Source organism: Adiantum capillus-veneris, chromosome 30 (genome assembly GCF_014529385.1).
Source record: "Adiantum capillus-veneris isolate H3 chromosome 30, ASM1452938v2, whole genome shotgun sequence".
NCBI lineage: Eukaryota > Viridiplantae > Streptophyta > Polypodiopsida > Polypodiales > Pteridaceae > Adiantum > Adiantum capillus-veneris.
The window spans coordinates 24,346,034-24,368,792 of NC_140960.1; positions in this window are offsets into that span (position 1 = coordinate 24,346,034).

Below are 22,759 nucleotides of genomic sequence, written 5' to 3' on the forward strand. Positions count from 1 at the left end.
CTCAAAGGGATCTTTGGTGGTTTCCAAAGGAGAAAAGGTTGGTACACTTTACTTGTGTACTGTCAGCTCACAATCTTCAGCTTGTGCAACAACTACAAAAGTCCGCAGTGCAGTGTGGCACTACCGGCTTGGGCATATGAGTGCCAAAGGAATGCAAATCCTTCAAACAAAGAAGCTTCTACCAAGTTTGAAAGAAATGGACTTAGAGTTTTGTGAAGATTGTGTTTATGAAAAACAAAAGAGGGTAAAATTTCAAAAATCAGGAAATAAAAGAAAAAAAAAACTTGAGTTGGCTCATTCTGATGTTTGGGGTCCTGCAAGTACACCATCACTTGGTGTCTCATTTTACTACGTAACATTCATAGGTGATGCGATTAGGAAAACATGGGTTTATATAATGAAGAATAAATCCGATGTGTTTTCCATATTTCAAAGGTGAAAAAACTTTGTGGAGAATGAAATAGGTACTAAGGTTAAATGCCTCATATCCGACAATGGAGGCGAATATTGCAGTCAAGGTTTTGAAAGCTTTTGTGCTAGAAACGGCATTCGGAGGCAACCCCAAGGACACCTCAACAAAATGGGACTTTGGAAAGGATGAGCAAGACAATTAGGGAGCGAGCACAAAGCATGCAGCTGCATGCATGTCTACCACTTGAGCTTTGGGCGGAAGCAATAGGTACGTATGTGTATTTAATCAACTGGTCACCCTAAATGGGATTGGCTGGGAGAGTCCTAGAGGAGGTGTGGACAGGTAAACCGGTGACCTATTCATTTCTCAAAGTATTTGGGTGCGAGGCTTTCATGCACATAGACAGAAGCCTAAGGTCAAAGCTAGATGTAAAGTCCAAAAAATGTTTCTTCATCCGCTATGGAGAAGGTGACTTTGGGTATCGCCTATGGAATCCTGAAGATGGTAAAATATTTAGGAAAAGGGATGTAGTTTTTAATGAACAAAATATGTACCAAGATTACTTGGAAATAAAAAAAACAAATTAAACAAGTGATGAGTACATGGAGCAATCTGGAAGTGCCATTGCACCCCGGCTCCTACAACTAGAATAGTTACTCATTACAAATGATTTTTTTAACCATAATCCGCTTCATAACTCTCAAAAAATAAGACTTTGGTACGAAAATCGACTTATGGCGTACTGTTGACCCATGGGTCAGCAAAAGCTCTCCATGAATCTTCAAAGGTAGAAATTCAAAGACTCCAAGAGTCAAACAAAAAGGAGCTAACATATCTCTTGGATAAGCTAGTAGAGAAACTGACAACTTCAGAGGAAGAACAAGAAAACAAAATGAATGAATTAGATACCACCATACTTGATACAAACCCACATTCCTAGTGGTTTCAAATGCAACTTAACATTTCCTATATGCAAGTGGCACATGCAGAGGCTAGACTTAAAGATCAAAATGAGTTTCTTAAAAAGTTTAAAGAAAACCCTAGAATGATGACACTCTAAGGCTCAGACCTCTCCCATCATGCAATGGAAAAGAAATGCAAATATGTTGAAACTGAGTTGAGGTTGGAGTGGATGCAACGGAGGGAGTTGTCACTCAGCTTCATGAGCAAAGAATATGAATATCAAAAGCAAATAGCTAAACTCCAAGCTCAGCTGGAATCTTCTATAGTGTAATGCAAAGATCTTAAATTGAGTTGTCACTCAAATTCATGAGCAATGAAGATGAATATCAAAAGCAAATAGCTAAACTCCAAGTTGAGTTGGAAGTTGCTAAAGTGAAATTTAAGGATAAATCACTTATCTCCAAAAAAGGAAAAACTCTTCCAGTAGTGCCAAAAATGGAAGCTCTCTTGTTCTTGCAAAGTATAAATCCAATGGAAACTTCCACCTCTCTCCAGGAGAAAGAAAGAGTAGATCTAGTGCTCGAAGGGTCTTTGGAGAGTTTCACCACTCAAGCAAAAAAAGAGTTAAAGATTCAGATCATTCAAGAAATGGTAGATATCTATTAGAAAGAAACTATGCAGTGGGAGGAAAGGATCTTGCATTCTGCTAATGTAGCATATCTCACATCTGAGCAAATTATAGCTACATGGCATCAAAAGTCTCTACCATATACTCTAATCAAGTATGAAGTGCCTAAGGTGAAAGAAATACTTGTAAAGATCAAGCTCTTGATGCTACAGATCCACATCCGTCATGGAGAAAGACAAGACTCTAGAGGCATCCAAGATATACAATCTTGTATAACCTCCATGTGAGATCCACAATGATCAAACTTTTTCCCCAATGCCTGGGATCAAAATCTAGGGAAGTCATCAAAAAAATTTCAAGAAACATCCTACTTGGCTCAACTACCCCATGCTTAATTAACCAAAGGTCAACAAATATTATATGCTAAAGTCTCTTAGTGAGGTGGTGGAGATCTTGAAGAAAATCCCTAATTTGGCATGCATCACCTTCATCTCAACATTGACAAAATGATTCTTATATGCATACAAATGTTTCATCATGCAGAGCGTAGAGTGATGCACCATGGATGGCTTTCTTGGAGGGCAACCAAGGTCTATGCCCACCTAGACCAGTGATGAGGTTTTATATGGACGCTTTGGCAGAGTCATGTTTTTGCCATTATATTATATGCAAACTTTTGAAGAAGCATTTTACATTCAACTCTTTACAATTCACTTTTGCATTTTTGGTCCCATGGTGGAAAATCTATGAGCACGATTTGTGGTATACACATCAACGGTGTTCAACCACCCCATTGACATGCAATTTTTGACAGAAGCAGATAGAATTAATGGATGAAGTACTATGATGCCATCGAAGCTCTCAGGAAGTGACAGAAAGCCCAAAATTGCGACCATTACCCAATTCTTTAAAGTTGTGTCGCGGGTGACCCAGATTAGGAGGGGGAGAATGTTAGCGGACTAGCTAACAGAGATGCTCTAGGAAGTATCCAATGGTGTAATATTTAATTTTTTACTCAATCTAGATAATTATAGCCAAAAGTCTTTGTATTTTACTGATTTTCAAAGCAAGTGCATATGTAATTATGAGTTAGATTGAGGGGGGTTATAAGCTTCTATATTGTATTACTTAATCCTTAGGCTGAAATAAAGTGGCACATCTCTTTATTTTTAACCTAAAACCTTATGGCAATGTAGAAAATCCAACTTTTGTATTATTGTTTTATGTTTACTTAGGAAAATGAAGCTACGTGCAATTAAAGATAACATTTTGTATTCTCCCTCTTTCTTTTGAAGCTCGTAACCTTGGGGGATCCACCTTTCAAAAATACCTATAGCACCTGCGTTCAAGAGGTATTTTTAAATTTTTTTGGGTAAAGGCGATGTTCTCTTACCTTGGATGGACATGTCAAAGATGTCCGACCTCCCATTACTTGTACACATCTGATTCTTTACTAGATATAAGAATAACGGGCTCTCTCACCGAAATCGCATACTCACACTTGGTATCAGATCTACGGCTTGGCGATGGTGGGGAGCATGAAAACTTTGAGAGCTTGTGAGATCATATGAGTGTAATGTATGCTCTTGTGGAAGCTCAGAAGACAACGTGGAAGATTGTGTGTAAGTAAAAGTACTGACCTAAAAATTATGTGCACAACAAAATTGTTTTCAGATTCGTTTTTCTCCTTGTAGAAGACAAATCTGAATATTTTTCTCACCAAACCCATCCATTTCAATGTGGTCTACAACTTTATAGAAGAAAAGAAAATCTAAGACTGGTTGTATACAAAAATTGTAGCTTTTTTGTTTTCGCATAGTGTGTGAGTTTGATGCACTTTTGGAAGCACGACAGGTGCTCTAAGTTGGGTGCATAAACTCTGAGCTGAAGATGCAATTCTAGCTTGTGTAGATCTTGTGGTTTGAGAATTTTTGGTAGATATGGGCAGATAATTATGGAGGCATTTACACACCATCAAAGTGGTCTCTTGAGAGGCATGGTTTTTGGAGCACACGGGTGGAGCTTCTTTCACATGTTTTCACATGATACTTTGGTAGAACACCATATTAGTGAATTTGGGATTTTCCCAGTTCCCACTTTTAAAATGAGCTTAAGATTTGACCACATGGCCAAATGTTAGCCAAAGTTTTGAGAGCATGGCTCAGAAGACCTTCTAAAGTACTACCTTGTGGAAGTCTTAGGTCTTCAAAAATAGTTTGAGATTTGTCCATATGGCCAAATCTTCAAAACATTGGTGATTCCAAAATTGGCTCTAAAGTCTCAAACTCTCTAATATGGTGTTGTAGTGATTTTGTACTTGGATTCATGGTCTTTGCGGATGGATTTTCATATGGTGATTGTCCATGGTTGTTTCCCATTGTACATGCATTATGGAGAGCAAGTGCCGATGAGCTCTCTTGAGAGCATTGTTTTTGCATTGATCAAGTTTCTAGATTTCAACTCTTTTGGTGATTTCTTATGTGTGGTCACTCCGTCGATGTACGTTAAGTGCAGATTTCCATTATATGCAAAAATGTGGGGCCATTTTGGCATTTCTACTCATTGGAATTGAGTAGTGTTATGGTGTATGTCTTAAAGTCTTCTTTCGGAGACTATAGTGGTCAAGGTTTACTCCCACTTTTCCATACTTTTGGTGGACGGATTTTCTATCAATTTGCAGTGGTCAAGAGCTTCTCCCACTTTGGCCACTTGGATGAAATTTTATGGTTGAGATTTTTCTCCAATTATGGAGGAGATTCTGCCAAGTTTTATGCACTTTGTGAAAGGTGCTATAGAGATATTTTAGCCAAGTTTTGGCTTGTGCCTATGCAAATGGTCATTTTTCTTGCACTCTCATTGCGTATGGTCGCTATTTATGCATGATTGGTTCTTGGTTTTGGAAGAGGGTTATGCACATTATGCGATGTTTGCCATAGATTTGGTGGTAGGTATTTGATCTAATATTTTTCTTTTTCATTGTGTTGAGAGGTTATGCTCTTGTGGATAGTTCATTTGCAATTTGTGTTGGATGATCTATAGACTCATTTGTGCTGAGTTATGACATCTTGCAATGACAGCTCATCATTGGATACATAGGTTGGTGTATCAGAGGAAGATCTTAGAGACACAAACATGTGGTTTGTTGGCATTGTGGCAGACCAGGACACACAAGGAGACATTGTTTTAGGCATTAGAGACAACGTAGGTTTCCATTGGTTTTTGGTGAGAGTATGAGTGTGGTAGAAACTCCTACTTTTGTAGGTTCATCTAGACATGCATGGACTTTGTCTCACAATTGGTAGTTGGATAGCAATGCTTTACACCATGTTACTCCTTGCAAGGAGTGGTTTAGCATGTTTTTAGCTCTGAGACAAGATAGTGTGCATGGGGTGGGTGACATACATTTGTGTTCTGCCAGTGGGAGTATGCTTGTTCTCCATGATGTTCAGTATGTACTTGTTGCTCATAGATGTTTGATCTCCATCTCACAGCTTAAAGATCATGGATGTCATGTTCAGTTGACAAATAAGTCTTACTTGATGAGGACTGATTTTCTTGTGAGAGCGCAAGGCCATCGTGATGCTTGTTTGACTCTTGTCTATATTATTGGTGTCAGAGATGCCATAGTCTCTATGAGTTCGTTTCCATGTAGACGTTCGTAGTCTAGGCGAGTATACTTTGCAGATGAGCAGTGTGACACTTCTCTCATTGTGCATGTAGGGTCTAGGATAGACAGACATTTAGAGAAGTACAGATCCTTGAGTGCACGACTAGAGAGGTCATTGATGGTGGTGATGGATCTTGATGCTTTGCCAGTTAAAGAGAAGAATAGTGAGTCAAATGTGAGAGAGAGTGCAGTCTCAGTGAATTTGAAGCCATGTACTTTTGTGGAAGAGCTCTAGAGTGCTATGCATGAAATTTCTATAGGTGTAGAGTTAGAGCAGCCATGCTCTAGCGAGACACATTGGACTGATCCTCTTAGGACATAGATACCTCCTACCATAGAGATGAGCAATATGGAGTTCTTCGACATGCTCATGATAGAGGATGATATGGTGATGCCAAGACATGAGGACACAATCCCTATGGATGATGAGGGAGTGATGACTACCCTGGAGTCAAGATTGATGCATTCATGTGCAACTAGTTATGGTGGTGATGTAGTAAGGGTTGAGATACCTACTCTCGATAGATTGGCAAAGGTCACTGCTCATGGCCTTGATGCGATTGGCATGGATATAATGATAGATACTACACATTTGTCATCATCCTTTGAGACTCTCATGTAAGACCTCTTATTGTTGAGACCTGACATCATAGTTGCAGTGGGAGCGTTTGTAATTGGGGTTGTTAGTCATGCAATGACTGCCACTAGCATGATGAATCACGAAGAAATGCAGGTCATTATAGGATACATGTAGGGTATGCATGCTGATTCTAGCACGGATATACGCTTCTGCACCCAACTAGAGCCTACACAAAGGCATGCATTAGCTTTGAGAGAGTCAGTGGGCATAGGTTAAGACTGGAAAGCAGAAGAAAATGGACCTAGAGACATCAGCAGATGAAGCCACTAGTGAGTCTTCCACTTCTAAGGAGGAGACCACATCCATCGACGAAAGAGACAATTCCATTGATGTGATGGGTATCATCATGAAGGATCTACAAAGGGTAAGCACAACTGGCGGTTTGTCACCAAAAGGGAAAAGCAACGAAGAGGAAAGTAAATCACCTGGCCTAGGAGAAAGTAGGTTGAAGGGTATGTTGTCTAAGGAATTAACAATTTAGGAGAAAGATAAAATTTTTCAAATGTTGATGGGATTTCCTGACCTCTTCATTGACAACTACAAAAGAATCACATGTATTATAGTAGTGGAATATCATATTAAGTTGAAGGAAGGGGTAAAACCAGTTGAGCAAAAGCTACGATGACTGGGGTTCATACAAGAAAAGGCACTCCTGGCCGAGGTAAGGAAGCTACTAGAAGCAGGGTTCATCTATCCTGTAGAAAACTCAGAGTGGGTGTCGCCCGTAGTAGTAACACCTAAAAAGAATGGTAAGTGGAGGGTCTGCGTTGACTACAAACCATTAAATGCAGCTACAAAGAGAAACCACTTTCCTCTCCCTTTGTTGGATGAAATTTTGAATGAAGTGGCGGGTTTTGAATGCTACACCGTGTGTGATGGTTGTTCCGGGTATTTTCAAATACGCATAGCCTTGGAAGATCAGCTAAAAACCACTTTCATTATGCCATGGGGTTGTTTTGCATATAGAGTTATGCCATTTGGTCTCACAAATGCACCTGCCACATTCCAAAGATATGTCACATATGTCTTTCAACCATTCTTTGGAATATCCATAAGAGTGTTCATTGATGATTTTTGTATATATAGCCCTCACATTTCACACTTAGAAAAGGTAACAGAGGGTTTGGCAAGGTTGGTAAATGTGGACAAATGCCACATTGGGGAAAGTAGAGTCATTCAGTTAGGCTATGAAATTTTAGCAAAAGGTATCAATGCCAATGCAAGTAAGGTGTCCGCACTCATAGCCCTACCTTCACCAACAACCGCACATCAAATGGTCTCTTTTTTACAAAAGGTGAGGTACTTGAGTAGATTCATACATCTACTATCACGACTTGTTCTACCACTGCAACAACTCACTCAAAGATCAACTTTCACCTAGGACGTGGAGAGAAAACATCACTACAACAAGGTAAAGGAGGTCTTAGCCATCCTACCAACTATCTCACCACCTAAGTGGGATGAAAAATTCTATGTCACCTCAAGTGTGGGTGATGACTCCTTGGGGGCTGTGCTACTCAAAAGGGATAAAACAACATCTTTTATGAGGCCAATTTACTTCTCGAGTCGAATGATGACAGCAAAAAATAAAGGTTTCACCCATGTGGAACACCTAGTCCTAGCCCTTAGATTTGCTACTAAAAAGTTCATGTCATATTTGTTGCCTAGGAAATTTGTAATTTTAACCATGGATGAGATGTTTCCCTATGTTGTACAACACATGGATATTTCTGCTAGGATTACTAAATGGCTAGTTCGTCTGCAAGAATTTGACTACATGGTACAGGTGGAAAGCACGACAAGGGCAAGCTTGGGGGGACTCATGACCTACCAAAAATTTGAGAAGAAGGTGAAGCAATCTAAAGGGGAAGGAATTCAATCCCTTCTGGAGCCATCGATGGTAGAAAGAGCACACTCTCTCTACTTTGATGGAGCCTACAAGCGAGCATCCGACAAAGCAGTTACCGGCATAGTGGTCTTTGATGACAAAGGTATCAAGGTATTTTCGCTTGGCCATTTGTTAGAATCACATTCTAAGAATGAAGCTGAGTATGCAGCACTAATAAAGGGTTTACAATGGTGCATCTCGCAAGTGGTAAAGCGCCTTAACATATTTGGGGATGCTCTAATTTTGGTAAGGCAAGTAAATGGAGTATGGACATGCAAGAATCCTAGCTTGAGGACTCAACTAAGCTCTGTAAAAACCTTGTTGGGTAAGTTTGAAGAAGTTCAATTACAGCATATCCCAAGGGATCAAAACCATGAAGCGGATGCCCTAGCAAGCGAAAGACTGCAGGAAGTGGTGAATGGGGCTATAAAGCTAAAACTCCCTCTATTTCAAGGTAGTGACGCCTTACCTGACATCATGCATTTTTTGGAAACAAGGGAATGTCCACTGGATTTAACAAAAGGAAAGAAGCAATGGCCGACACAGAAGGCCACAAGGTGATGGCTTGTATTGTAAGGGTAAGGACCAAATACTGAGGAAGGTCCCTCTCTCTAATCAAATTTTGGAGGTAATTTCCAGTTGTCATGATGGTGTTTGCGGTGGTCACTTTGCCCTAGATATAACAAGTAGGAAAATTCTGCAGGCCGTCTTTGTATGGCCTAGCCTCAACCATAATGTACACCACTGGTGTAAGACTTGTAAGTTGTGTCAAAAGGCCGACACTAGGTCACTCATGCCTAAACCATAGACACCTATACTTTCATATGGACCATTTAAAAAATGGGGTATAGATGCCAAAGGACCATTGCCTAGGGCCAACTCAAGGAAGTTCTACATCATCATGGGAGTGGACTATATGACTAGATGGGTGGAAGCTACAGCCACAACTAGGATCACAACTGTAGAGGTAGCAAAGTTTTTCTACGAACACATTTGGTGTAGGTTTGGCACACCATTCGAGATCATCTCTGATAGAGGGCCAGGATTCGAAGCAGACTTGGTAGGGGAGTTAATGCAAAAACTTGGCATTACAAGGAGTTACTCCTCACCATATTACCCTCAATGTAATGGCCTAGTTGAGAAAGTGAATGGAATGGTTTGTAAAATTATCACCAAGCAGGTTAACAATCATCCTAGAGATTGGGATCTACTCCCAGCTTTGTGGACCTACAGAACCTCATTCCGTACATCTTTGGGGTTCACCCCTTATCATTTGGTATTTGGCAAGGAGGCAATCCTGCCTATTTAGGTGCAACTACAAAATCTCAGAGCGATGGCAAGCCAACTTCAATGACCCAACATGCATTTGAGAGATCACATCCTTGACTTGGAAAGACTACAGCTGGACAGAGAAGAACCAATCAATTATTATGCGGCACAGGGAGAGCACAGACGGCTTAGCTTTAACCAGAATCTTTGGTGCAAAGAATTAAAGAAAGGAATGTTGGTGCTCCGCTACGACAATCGTTTCGACACACACAAAGATAAGAAGCTCCTACTTCGATGGGAGGGCCCTTTCATCATCAGGAAAAAGTATGCCAATGGGAGTTACCAGCTTATGGAAGCTGATGGAAAACTTCATAAAACCAGGGTAAATGGTTGGAGGCTCAAACCTTATTTTCTTTGATTTGATCAGGCTCCACCTATCGACGTTCTTGATGAGGATACACCATCAACCTCCACCTCTGACGATAATGATCAAACAGATGAGCTAGAGGCATGAATGCCCCTAACCTTAGGGGGAGGTCTAATGACATCGGGTCTGCCGCATTGCCCTCTAGCCTCAGCCTGAAAATTTAAAGTTCCCGTATCTCGAAGCCGAGAACTGCATGAATCAACCATTCGGGGAGCCGGAGGTAAGGAAAACCAGAAAAATGGCATTTTTTCCTTATTATCACTGTCACCAAACCCCGAAGGGCGCATAAAATATCAAGGACCTCTCTATCCCTATAGTAGGCTGCCGTATTTTTTACAAATCTCTCTCTTTCTCTTTGATTATTTTTCCACACTCTCTCTCTCTTACCCCCCCTCTTGGCCTCACACATACCCCTTCTCTCCCCTCTTGTTTTCTTCCCACCGGCGGGCCGTGTTCCCTCTCTCTCTCACTATCTTTTCCCCCCTCTCACTCACACACTCTCTCTCTCTTCGCCTTGGTGGAGGAACCCGCCATGCGGTAATAATATTCTCACTCACTCTCTCTCTCTCTCTCTCTCTCTCTCTCTCTCTCTCTCTATTTCTCTCTCATTAGGTCAAGGATGTGTCGATCGACTCCCAAGTTAATGAAGCCTTATTACAACGCTAATGTATCATGGCTTGGGGGAAATCCGAAGGTTCTCGCTTCACCCATTACGCCAAACACATTGCCCCAAACTATAAATCTCTCTTCTTCTCCGAACGTGGTAACCGAACCCATCCCTACATCCTTGAGCCCATCCCATTGAGTGCGATCCGCACCATTGCCTCCATTTGTCTTAGCTCCCATTCTCTATGCTGCAAGACAAGACGTTGGGGCATTCGCGAGGAGTCTCATTGACTTTTCACCTTATGCCCTTGTTGAGTGCAAGAGAGTGAGTACCACACACTACTTGAGTGCTCAGCTTTTGACCACATTAGGACCTCTTTCCCCCATATATTCATCCATGAGCTCTCCCTACATACCTTCCTCTCCCAACCATGATGTGGACTCTCTATTGTGATGCTCATTTGAGCCATTTTTGAGCATTGAGAGTCACTTATGACCTCCACTCACACCACGTGACATGTTCATTTGGTCCCATAGGTCATATTTGACCTTCGAGGATGATAATAGAACTCTGTGTGTGTGTGTGTGTGTGTGTGTGTGTGTGTGTGGACCACCACACCCTAAGAACAATAATACACACACTCTCTCTCTCTTCTTTCCCTCTTCCTCTCTCCTTCCCTCATTATCTCTCTCTCTCTCTCTCTCTCTCTCTCTCTCTCTCTCTCTCTCTCATTACACCACCCCTTTGACCAGCAATACCCCCCCTTCCTCGATCGCTGTCAGCTAGGAGATGGCCCGGGCACCTCTTGCACTCTATCTCTCTCGCGCTCTCTGAACCAGCTCGAGGGTGTGCAACAGGAAATAGTCCGAGGCTCTCTCTCTCTCTCTCTCTCTCTCTCTCTCTCTCTCTCTCTCTCTCTCTCTCTCTCTCTCTCTCTCTCTCTCTCTTATCCACACCCACACACACCACTCCCTCACTTTCCCCCCTTGCCACCTCAACCCCGTCTCTATCTCACCCTTTGTGCTCAAGCCCACTGCATCACCCTGTCTCTCTCGCGCTCTCTTGTAGGCCTGCACAGGTGCAAGTAAAAAAACAGTCCTCTCTCTCTCTCTCTCTCTCATATCACACACACGCATCCACACACACTCGCCCCTCCCATCTCTCCCCGCGCTCATGTTCCCCTCCCATCCTCAGTCATGTTCTCTCTCTGTGTCACCATCGCCAGTTCACAATAAAAAAACATATATAGTTTTTATATATATATATATATATATAGATCTATGTAATTACTTTCTTTCCCCCCTCTCTCTTGTTCCCACACACACTCATTCACACCCACACACACCCGCTCGACACAGCACACACAACTCAAGCCATACACACACACACATCTGGCACGCATTTACGCACTCGAGTATACACACCCATACAAATAGTACACACACTCCCAACGCTTTTCATAAAAACATTCACGCACACACAATTACATACATCCACAAGCACACATGCCGACGGGCACGCACATATCTAAACACACACACACACATGCATATACGCACACACAAAAACAAACCGAATAATCAACATCGATGCCAAAGAGAACAAAGACGGCCAGCTCACGCGCCGCCAACACCAAAACAAGAAGTGGCGCTGAAGGCGTGCCCCGGCCAGCACCGAGAGGAAGTGACACCTAGCATCTTGGCTTCTTGCAGCAACTACCAAATTTGGCAACCTTAAACCTCACACTGACCACCCGAACCATCAACAAAACCCTTGTAAATTCCCTAAACTCCACTCCTCCATAATAACCTAGCCAGTGGCTAATGGATTGTAAAAAAACTCTCCCCACCCCACTCTTTCATCTCTCTCTATCTCTACCTTCTCTCTCTCTCTCTCTCTATCTCTCTTACTAGAGAGGCATCTAGACCTTCTACGGGGACCAGTGGATAGTAGCAAGGACCCTTGGGTAAGGACCACCTCTCAAGACTATATAAAGAGGCCTCTGCTAAGCAAAAAGGAGGAGACAAGTGAAGGAGGAATACACTAGCTCCATGCACTCTACATTGTAAGCACCACTAAGCACATAATGCACCGCAAGCTAGAGAACTCATGGCATATTAGCATTGGCAACATCACCATTTTCCCCATTATCCACTGAGGCGGTCCGGGGCGGGCAACAAGAAGAGCAACCTCTAGACACCCTTCAAGGCTCCCGTGCTGCTCAATGGGGCTGGGGCACAACACAAACCAAAATAACAAACCCCCGGCCAAATCCCAACTACACAAGGGGCACCGCCTAGTTTAAGAGCGAACTAGGACGCAAAAGAGGAGAATCGTTAGAGCAACCCACAAACAAGCAAGGAATTTACACTAACCCTAACACCAATGGAACACTCTTACACACTAAAACACGATAGAGAGAGAGAGAGAGAGACATAGTGCTCGGGCTGCTTTGAAACGTATCGGCAATGATCAAGCAAACACAACTATATATTTAAGAAAGAGAGAGAAAGGGGGAGGGGGTGCTTGTTGCATTAATACCTTCTTACAAATCTGTCATGACAAATCAAAGTGAAATTAGTATTTGTTCAACATAGCTTGCGTAAATTTCACCACAACACATCACAAGAAAAGCCACCCCAATCACTGTCTTAAAGCCAGGGGAGTCCTCTCCACCCTGTCGCCCTCTTACAGTATGTGGGATTTATGGCTAGATTGATGACAACACCAGAGACAAGCTATCAAGAACTTAACAAAAAACACCAAGACACTTACGCATCATTGTTGTCCATTACTTCACGTTGGAAGGGAGACAAAATATCCAAGCTTAGTCCAAATCCACCCTCCTTGATTCAACAAATGTTGGGCTTACACTAGTAGGAGAAATGATAGATTTCCTACTCTCAATTGAATGATCACTCTCTCTCTTACAATGGCATAGTGTTCCCTTGCTAATCCCCTATTACAACAAATGCACATGCATAAGACAATGAGCTTCCACTCAAGAGCTCCTTCTAGAGAGGTTGAGCTTGGCTTCTCAAGCTATAGCATAGTGCTCTTGCTTATGGCTCCCCCTTTTTGTGCTAGCTACACCCTCCTTTTATAGCAATTTTGAAGGCTAGGGTTACTCCTCTAACCATGGTTGGGTTAGATTTTCATCAATTTATCTAATTTCTTTTGCTTGGAATTATCAAGAAGTTGGTGGGGAAAGAGAGAGGAGAGAAATGGAGGTGATAGGACTTTTCATAGTGGGTTAGTGTTAGTAGAGTTAGTATTAATTTACAAATGGAATTGGATATTTACAATGGGAGTATCCATGTAGGATACAAATAAGGAAGAAAAACTCTTAAGAGGTAAGAAAAGGTGGATTTCTTACAAGGTTGATGCTCCAAGTGTCTTGAGTAGGGCCAATTTTGACGCTTGTTGACGGTCCACTAGCTTTGACGGTACATTTTTTCTCCACTCTTGACCTTCCTTGAGAGACAAGGTAATTGAAGCTGAGTAATCAACCACCATGATGCTGTCTTTTAAGAGAAGAGGCTGAATTTTGTGGTTTTTTTTATAGATATGGGTAATTTGGAAGAGGAAAAATGAGACTAGGTGGTCAATTTTGGAATGGAATTGTGTGTGGGAGGTATGAGTTCACCATGGTTTCTCTTATTCTTCAAGGTTGAGGAGAAGGTGAGTAGGGTGCAGAGAGGAGTGGTGAGAGAGGTGGGGATGATGAGTGGAGAAGTGTGTGTGAAAGAGGAAAATGATAAAGTGGAAGAGAGAGTGTGGCTGCATAGCATGGGAAAACTGGGGTCCACTAATAAAATCATAGCTCACAGCTCGTAGTTAAAAAAAATATGAAAAAATTTGAGGCAAAAGTTCAGCCCACGAGCTACAACTTTTGTTTGTATCACCTTTTCAAATTCGGAGAGCAAGTGAACTTTAAAAATTCAGCAAAACCGACCGTTTTTTTCCACTGCACAAGGTCCTTGTGGGTATTGTTGAGATCATGATATAAGTGAATAGTACAACTAAGAAAATCAAATATTGAGGAGTCTAAAAAATATGTACATGTCAAATATAAATAATATAAGTGGGAAAAATATAAAGGGGTCAAAATAAATCTCTCTCATTATGAGGCTACCATAAAAAGATAAATATTTTTGGTGTTCTAATTTTTTAGAAAAAAAAACAAAATAGATGTAGGAAGGGAAAAATCACAATAGTGAAAAAATATACACATAAATAAAACTAGTTTTTTTGGATTTTTGTTGGGGTGGAGTTACACCAAATATAAGAGAAGCTTACATGAAAATATTTCTATATGGAATAAAGAGTATGAAAAATGGTAAGAAAAAATTGTGGAAATGGTGAGGCAATGTACAGAGCATAAATAGCACACACCTAGGTAGAAATATTTAAATAAATACCAAAATAATTATGAAAAAATCTTTTATTTAGGCCCTATATACAAAGAAATATTTACATACGCATGGGCCATAATATACTTATATATATTTTTTATTTTTTTGGCTCAACTAGCCCAATGACTAGCTAATTGAGGGTTTTTTAAGAAGATATGGAAAAAGTCCCGTGACTCACGCACGCCTATGTACAGTGAAATGATAGGGATAGCCACAGTGTTTGGGTGATTTTGGTAGGGTGAGGTAACTCACTGTGGCAATTACAAAGAGCCGAAAAACGGCTATCATTAGCCCTCCCCCTGGATGATGGTATATTCATGTACCATCATAGAGCATCTTTTCCAAAGAGAGTGCTTCAGAGTCCTTGACGAGATTTTTATTGTTTGGCCCCTCAGAATTTTGGCTAGAGTTACACTCATGCTTCATGTAACAATACTTACATGAGACAGTGGCCTTTTGACAGATCTTTGGTAGATCCTTTGGTAGAAGGCGACTCAAATAGGGCTTCAAGCGATACCCGTTTACTTTCCTGGAGTGCTCTTTACCATTCAAGTCCATAAGCTGATAGTAACTTGAATTGAAAGCCTTCTTGACTATGTATGGCCCTTGCCATCTTGTTTCAAATTTGGCATCAAAACGATTATCGAGTCGATTGTCATACCTTAGCACAAGATCTCCTTCATTGATGCCTTTGTCCTTCAGTTTCTTGTCAAGCTTCTCCTTTGTCTGTGTGGCTTTCCTCTTATAGCCCTCGTATGCTGCTTCTCTTTTCCACTCAAGCTCAGCTAAGGTAAGAAGTCGATCCATCCATGCTTCTTGATCATCTTGTGCTGATTTGCCATGAAGTCGCATTGTTGGAATGTTTAGCTCAATTGGCTGTAAAGCCTCTTGACCATAGACCAAGTGAAATGGTGTGAACTCCGTGGCTTCCCTATATGTGGTTCGATACGCCCACAAGGCACCATCCAAGAAGCCATCCCACAACTTTGTCTTGTTTTTCACCATCTTTCTAATGATGCCTGCAATGACACCATTAGCTTTTTCTACCAAACCATTTGATTGGGGATAGTAGGGTGTACTGTGACGATGTAGAATGTGAAGTTCTTCACAGACTTCTGTGAGCAATCCCTTTCTAAACCCTGGATCATTATCAGAAACAATCTCCAAAGGTGTGCCAAATCTACAACAAATGTGAGTGTAGACGAATTTGCTCACTGTCTTCTCATTTACCTTTGCCACATTTTGTGCTTCCACCCACCTAGTCATATAGTCTACAGCCACTAGAATGTAGAGTTTACCATTTTTTGTCCTAGGCAGAGGACCCATAGCATCAATGCCCCACTTTTCAAACGGTCCATTTGCAAGCACTATTTGCCTCGGGCCATGCACCAACCTTCTATTTCCATTTATCTGACAATTGTGACAGCTTTTACACCAATGTTGAACATCCACATGCAAGCTTGGCCAAACATACCCCGCAAGCAAAATCTTCTTCACAGTTAATTCTTGGGCAAAATGACCACCACATGCTTCTTCATGCAAACCTTTTAGAATGGCTGGAATTTCCTCAATAGTTGGTACTCTTCTGCATACTTGATCCCTCCCTCTTTGATAGAGGGAGCCTTCTAGGAAGAGATACATGCTTGCCTTCTTCATGAGTCTCCTCTTCTGAGCTTTTGTGAAGTCTGGTGGAAACTCGCCCTCCAAAATGTAGCTAATAATGGGAGTCAATGACTCCAATCCCTGGTATCTCGGTTGCTTGACAATTGCTGCCACCATGATGACCTGCACTTCTTTCTCAACACATGTAACTACTTGCTGTGCAAGTAAATCGGCATCTTCATTCTGCTTCCTAGGAATATGATATAGTTGCACTTCTTCAAATTGATTAAACAATCTACGAATGGCATGAACTTTTGTCCGTAAGCTTTCATTATTGCATGACCAAATGCCTAAAATCTGTTTAACAATGAGAAGTGCATCTCCCTTTACCATGAGGCGTTGTATCCCTTGGCCAATGCACATCTTCAAACCATGAATTAGTGTGTCGTATTCTACTTCATTGTTGCTAGCTGAACTTGGTAGATTGAACTTCTCTTTCATGACCACCTCTCCACTTGGGTTGAGCAACACTAGCCCTCCCCCTGCTTTCCCTGTGGCTCGTCGAAAAGCTCCATTAAAGAATAAGGTAAAAGCATTGGGAATACTTTTTGGTGGTGGCAATGGTAGGGTCTTTACTTGAGGCACCTCAATTTCTTTCTCATGTACCCTATAAGTGAGAATCCCTGCCAATTGTGCACGCACACTATCTTCTACCTTGAAAGAGTATTGAAACTCTTGCAACTCCATAATCCACTTTGAGATCTTAGTACTAAGATTCATTTGAGATGACACCCAAGGGAACAAATTTTTTGCAGTGAGAATTACAAAAGGTTTTGGTAGTAGGTAGGATCTAAACTTTCTCACCGCAAACATGAGAGAAAGCATCATGAGTTCTGCTTCTGTGTAGTCTCTCTCCAAAGCATTCATGACCCTACTAGCAAAGTAGATGGGTCGCATCCTTGTACTGTGGGGATCTTGTTGTAGCAACACAACACCAATTGTTTCCCTTCCAACACTAGAGCTAACAAAGAATGTGTACTCCCAACAAGGAGGCATGAGTGTTGGTAGCTCTGACAAAATGACTTTAATGTTACAAAAATACTCTTCAAGCTCATCAGACCATGCAAATTCTACTTGTTGTGTCAACTTTTGCAAAGGATGAAGCAACTCCGAGGCTAAGTGAATGAAGCGTGACATATACCTCACCTTCTGAATGAAAGAGATGACCTCCTTAAGACTCTTCGGTGATGGGAGCTCAATAAGAGCCTTTGCCTTTGAAGGATCCACCTCAATGCCTTTATAGGAAACCTTGTGACCGAGCAAGATCACTTCATCCTCACCTATGTGGCACTTGTCGGGGTTGAGTTGACCTCCCATGTCGTAGAGCTTCTTTAAACCTTCTTCTACCCTTTGTAGATGCAATGATTTTGAGCTATAAATGCAGAAATCATCAATGAACACCCTAATTGACTTTCCAAAGAATGCTTGAAACACCATGTTCATGAAACGTTGGAATGTTGCAGGAGCATTTGTCAGACCAAATGGCATGACTCTAAAAGCATAACAACCCCAAGGAGTGATAAAGGTTGTTTTCAATTGATCCTCCAATGCAATCCCTATTTGAAAGTAACCTGAGTAACCATCGCACACAGTGTACTTCTCATGACCAGCTACCTCATTTAGTATCTCATCCTGGAATGGGAGGGGAAAGTGATCTCTTTTTGTTGCCTCATTGAGGGGACGGTAATCCACACACACCCTCCACTTGCCATTTTTCTTAGGAGTGACAACAACAGGAGAGACCCACTCTGAATTCTCCACTGGATAAATGAAACCTGCTGCTAGAAGCTTTCTTACCTCCTTGAGTAGAGCATGTTCCTTTATAACTCCTAGCCTTCGTAGCTTCTGAGCTTTAGGTGTGGCCTCTGGCTTCAACTCAATCTTGTGTTGAACAACATCTACTCCACGCACATCGGTGTAGTCTTTAGCAAAAAGCCTCGAAAATTTCCTTAGCACACATTTGAACTCCTCTCTTTCATCCTTTGTAAGTGTTGTAGACAACATACCTTCTAACATTCCTTCATCTTCCACCTTTTGGTTCTCTTGGGAACCTACCTCTTCCAAACCTCGAGAAGAGGTCTCCTGGTTGTTTGGCTTAAACCTTACCCCCATGACTTCAATGGAGGACTCCTCTTCAATAATGCTGCCACTACTTTCTTCTTCTGAAGTGTTTTCAGTCCAATCTTCTTCCGTCTCACTTCGAGATGATTCTTCATGGAGCTCCTCTTGGCGTTGCTCCTTCATGTCAAAGACAACCTTCTTGTGATTGTCATTCCTGCAAATTAGCTTTCCACTCTCCCAATCCTGCAAAGCTCGCATTTTCATCAGCCATGGTCTTCCTAGGATAAATGGGTAACCATTTCCCTTGGTAGACATGACATAGAAATACACTGCCTTCTTAATGCCAAAGGCCTCCACAAAAACATTTTTACAAATGCCTACGCACCTAGCCTTGCTATTGTTTGCCATCTTGACTTTGATTTCAGGTGTCTCCTGGATGTGCATGCCTAGTCTTTGCATGAGTCCCTCTGTCATGATGCAAATTTGTGCACCCCCATCCACTAGACCTTTCCAAACCAATCTTCCTTTTATGTAACAATCTAGCATAGGTGTAATATCCTCGTTCATTTCAGCATGTGAAATTTTTACAACAGGAAAACTCTCTTTTACCTTTCTCCTAGTGCTAACTGCCTTTGTTAAATCCCTCCTAACTTGTGGGCATAATGCAAGAAACTGAGGCCATGAGATATCAGGACCCTTACCTCGCATGTCTTCCAACAGGTTGTATGGAGCCATACCATGCCCAAGAGGGAAGTCTTGGAGATTGATACGACGTCAAGTCCTCTTAGCTTCCTTGGTCTCCTTTGCCTTCTTACCTTGTCCATGGTCACTCTGTGATGGGACACCCTCTTTCTCTTTACCTTTTCCTCGGCCACGCTTAATGCCATTTGCTTCCATGTCAACCTCATTTGAGTTTGTCACCTCTACCACATGCACATTTGGATCTAGCAAAGGTGGAACTCCTTCTACCCCTTGTGGAGGTGGTCTTGGTCCATTTGGCCTTTGTAGAAGCCTTGGTTGTTGACCAGTTCCTTCACCTGCATTCATCACTGGGTAATTCAAGTTAGGTCTCCCTGGCTCCCCACGAGGCCAAGGACAATTATACATCCCATGTCCAGACTCTCCGCAATTCCAACATTGCAAGACTCTCCTAGTTCGTGGCTCTCTCTCTTCTGACTTCTTTGCTTGTCCCTTTGGACCTACAGCTTGTGCAAGGTGAATTGACAGGCTGCTTAAAGATTCGTTTAACTTCTCAATTACTTCCGTCGTTACCTCAGGAAGCTCCCTAGATGTTGATGCTTGTGACTTACCTTTGGGTCTAAGACCTTCTATTGGAACCTCTCCCCTTAAGCACTTGAGTTTCCTATACTTCTCAGCAGCCCTAGTTTCAGCTGCATCAAAAGTAGTAGGTGCACCCGCCTCAACTTTTACCTTAAGGTCAGGAAAGAGTCCGGCTATGAACCTCTCCTTCTTTAAAAATTCTGCACCATCACCAGGGTTAGCAACATTTCGTATCCATAGAACCCAAAGACGTAGAAACTCTTGCTTGTACAAGTAGTAGTCATCTAAGTCTTTTTGCTTATGAGAAACAATGTCTTGCCATAGTTTTTGAGTGTTTTGGGGATCAAAGAAGTATCTCTTAAAACGATTCAAAACTTTTGTGTAATTCCCCTTAACTTCCTCAGGCAAAGAGTCAAACCAAGTACTAGCATCTTTCCTAAGGACCACCTCAAACATTTCTACACGTTCTTGATCGGTTACTATCCTCTTGATACGGCAAGACATCTTGAAATTTGCTAAAAATAATTCTGCATCCTCTCCAGGCTCTCCAAAGAAAAGAGGATATCCAGACATTTGGCGTTGGCTCTCCATCATTATGAAAGATTACAACACGAGTTACAATAAGGGATACAATAGAGATTTAGAACCACTCGCCTGCAAATGAAGAAGTGAGAAAATACCACTCTAGGTTTTCTTCTTCAACTATCCAAGCTTCAATAAGGTCTCGATTTGTTTGATCAAAACAAAAGGGTAGACTATTGATGAGCTCTAAGAAGGGTTGAAATTCTTCAAAGCTAAGGCGATAAACAGAAATCTCTAGAACTTCATTTTCTGGATCCAAAAGAGCAACCACGTCCCAGGTGATAAATTGCACTTGCTCTACAATTCCCAATGCACAAGCGGTTTGTATAAAAACTAGATCTTCATGCTCGTCGAAGGCCGTGAGAAAGTAGCAATTGACTAGGAGCTCCTTTCCTTCGAGTTCCACACAGTCGGAGTGAGGCAACCTTCTCACAATTTCATAACGAACATCCTCATCAAGTCCAATCAAGTTTGCAAGATTTAAAGACTCCACTTGTGCTACAAAATTCTTGGACAAAAACTCCTTAGGATTATGGTTAAATCATTCAAAAGCATAAAGAGATTTACAATGTCTCTATGAACAAAGTGTCATAGAAAGTAGAGAAGGATGAGAATTTATACAAATTTGCAATCTTCTCTATGCTCTCTTTATTAAGACAAGCTCTGAATAGCTCCCTATCTCCTTTGTTGAAAGCGAAAGGAAGACTATTAATAAGACGCAAATGAGGGAAAAATTCACCAAATGTGAGTCTATGAAGCATGAACTCTGGCCGCAAGTTTCCTGAAGAGTCTTCCTCAATGGTGAAATGCACTCGCCAAACTCCAAATTTCACTCTATTTACCAATCTTAGGGCACACACTAGTTGGATGAATGCGCGGTCTTCCTTAGTGCCCAACAACAAGAGGAAAATGGAATCCACGCGTAGGACCTTCCGTCTTAACTTCACCACCCTCTTGTTATGAGGGAGACGCCTTACTACTTGCTCCTGCAACTCAATTGGTAATAGAGCTAGATCTCTAAGGATTGAACTTTCACTGCACACACATTCCCAGTTAGAACAAATGATCGTTTTTTTGTTTCTTGTAACAACTTGGACAAAGAAAAAACCAACATACACACTATTTTGCCGGGCTGCACTTCATTTTAAAATAAAATGAACACATGTACATCAAAAGAAGTGTGGTAGTTGATGAGAGGTAGAATGACAGGGTTTGGTGATGCAAGAATTTCTCCTGCTCTTTGGGCACCAAACATGAACACCATCCGTTGTTGAAAATGGATCTTTCTACTAATTGCAATGTTTATTCTAATGTGTGGAGTAAAATGAAAGGGAAAAACCTCTATTCCTGGGCCATTATCCATGGCCTATGCATGTCCTAATGCTTAAAACAAAACAAAAATATAGACGTCCAAACTAAGGTCGTACCTAATGAGAGGCAAAATATAAGGATTTACTGAAGCGTTTATCTCGGCCAACCTAAGAGGACCTAAAATTCTACGAATGGCACGTTGAAATTGCAACTTAGTACTAACAATTATGTGTACCTTTTGCCTTGCAATGGGAATGAAGGGATCATACAAATCTTCGTGATTCATGCAAACTACTTGACTATGCTAAAGGTTGATTCTACACAAAAATACACAAGCCGTCCTCAGTGGGGGCACCAATTTGAGGCGGTCCGGGGCGGGCAACAAGAAGAGCAACCTCTAGACACCCTTCAAGGATCCCGTGCTACTCAATGGGGCTGGGGCACAACACAAACCAAAATAACAAACCCCCAGCCAAATCCCAACTACACAAGGGGCACCACCTAGTTTAAGAGCAAACTAGGACGCAAAAGAGGAGAATCGTTAGAACAACCCACAAACAAGCAAGGAATTTACACTAACCCTAACACCAATGGAACACTCTTACACACTAAAACACGATAGAGAGAGAGAGAGAGATAGTGCTCGGGCTGCTTTGAAACGTATCGGCAATGATCAAGCAAACACAACTATATATTTAAGAAAGAGAGAGAAAGGGGGAGGGGGTGCTTGTTGCATTAATACCTTCTTACAAATCTGTCATGACAAATCAAAGTGAAATTAGTATTTGTTCAACATAGCTTGCGTAAATTTCACCACAACACATCACAAGAAAAGCCACCCCAATCACTGTCTTAAAGCCAGGGGAGTCCTCTCCACCCCCGTCTCTATCTCACCCTTTGTGCTCAAGCCCGCTGCATCACCCTGTCTCTCTCGCGCTCTCTTGTAGGCCTGCACAGGTGCAAGTAAAAAAACAGTCCTCTCTCTCTCTCTCTCTCTCTCTCTCAT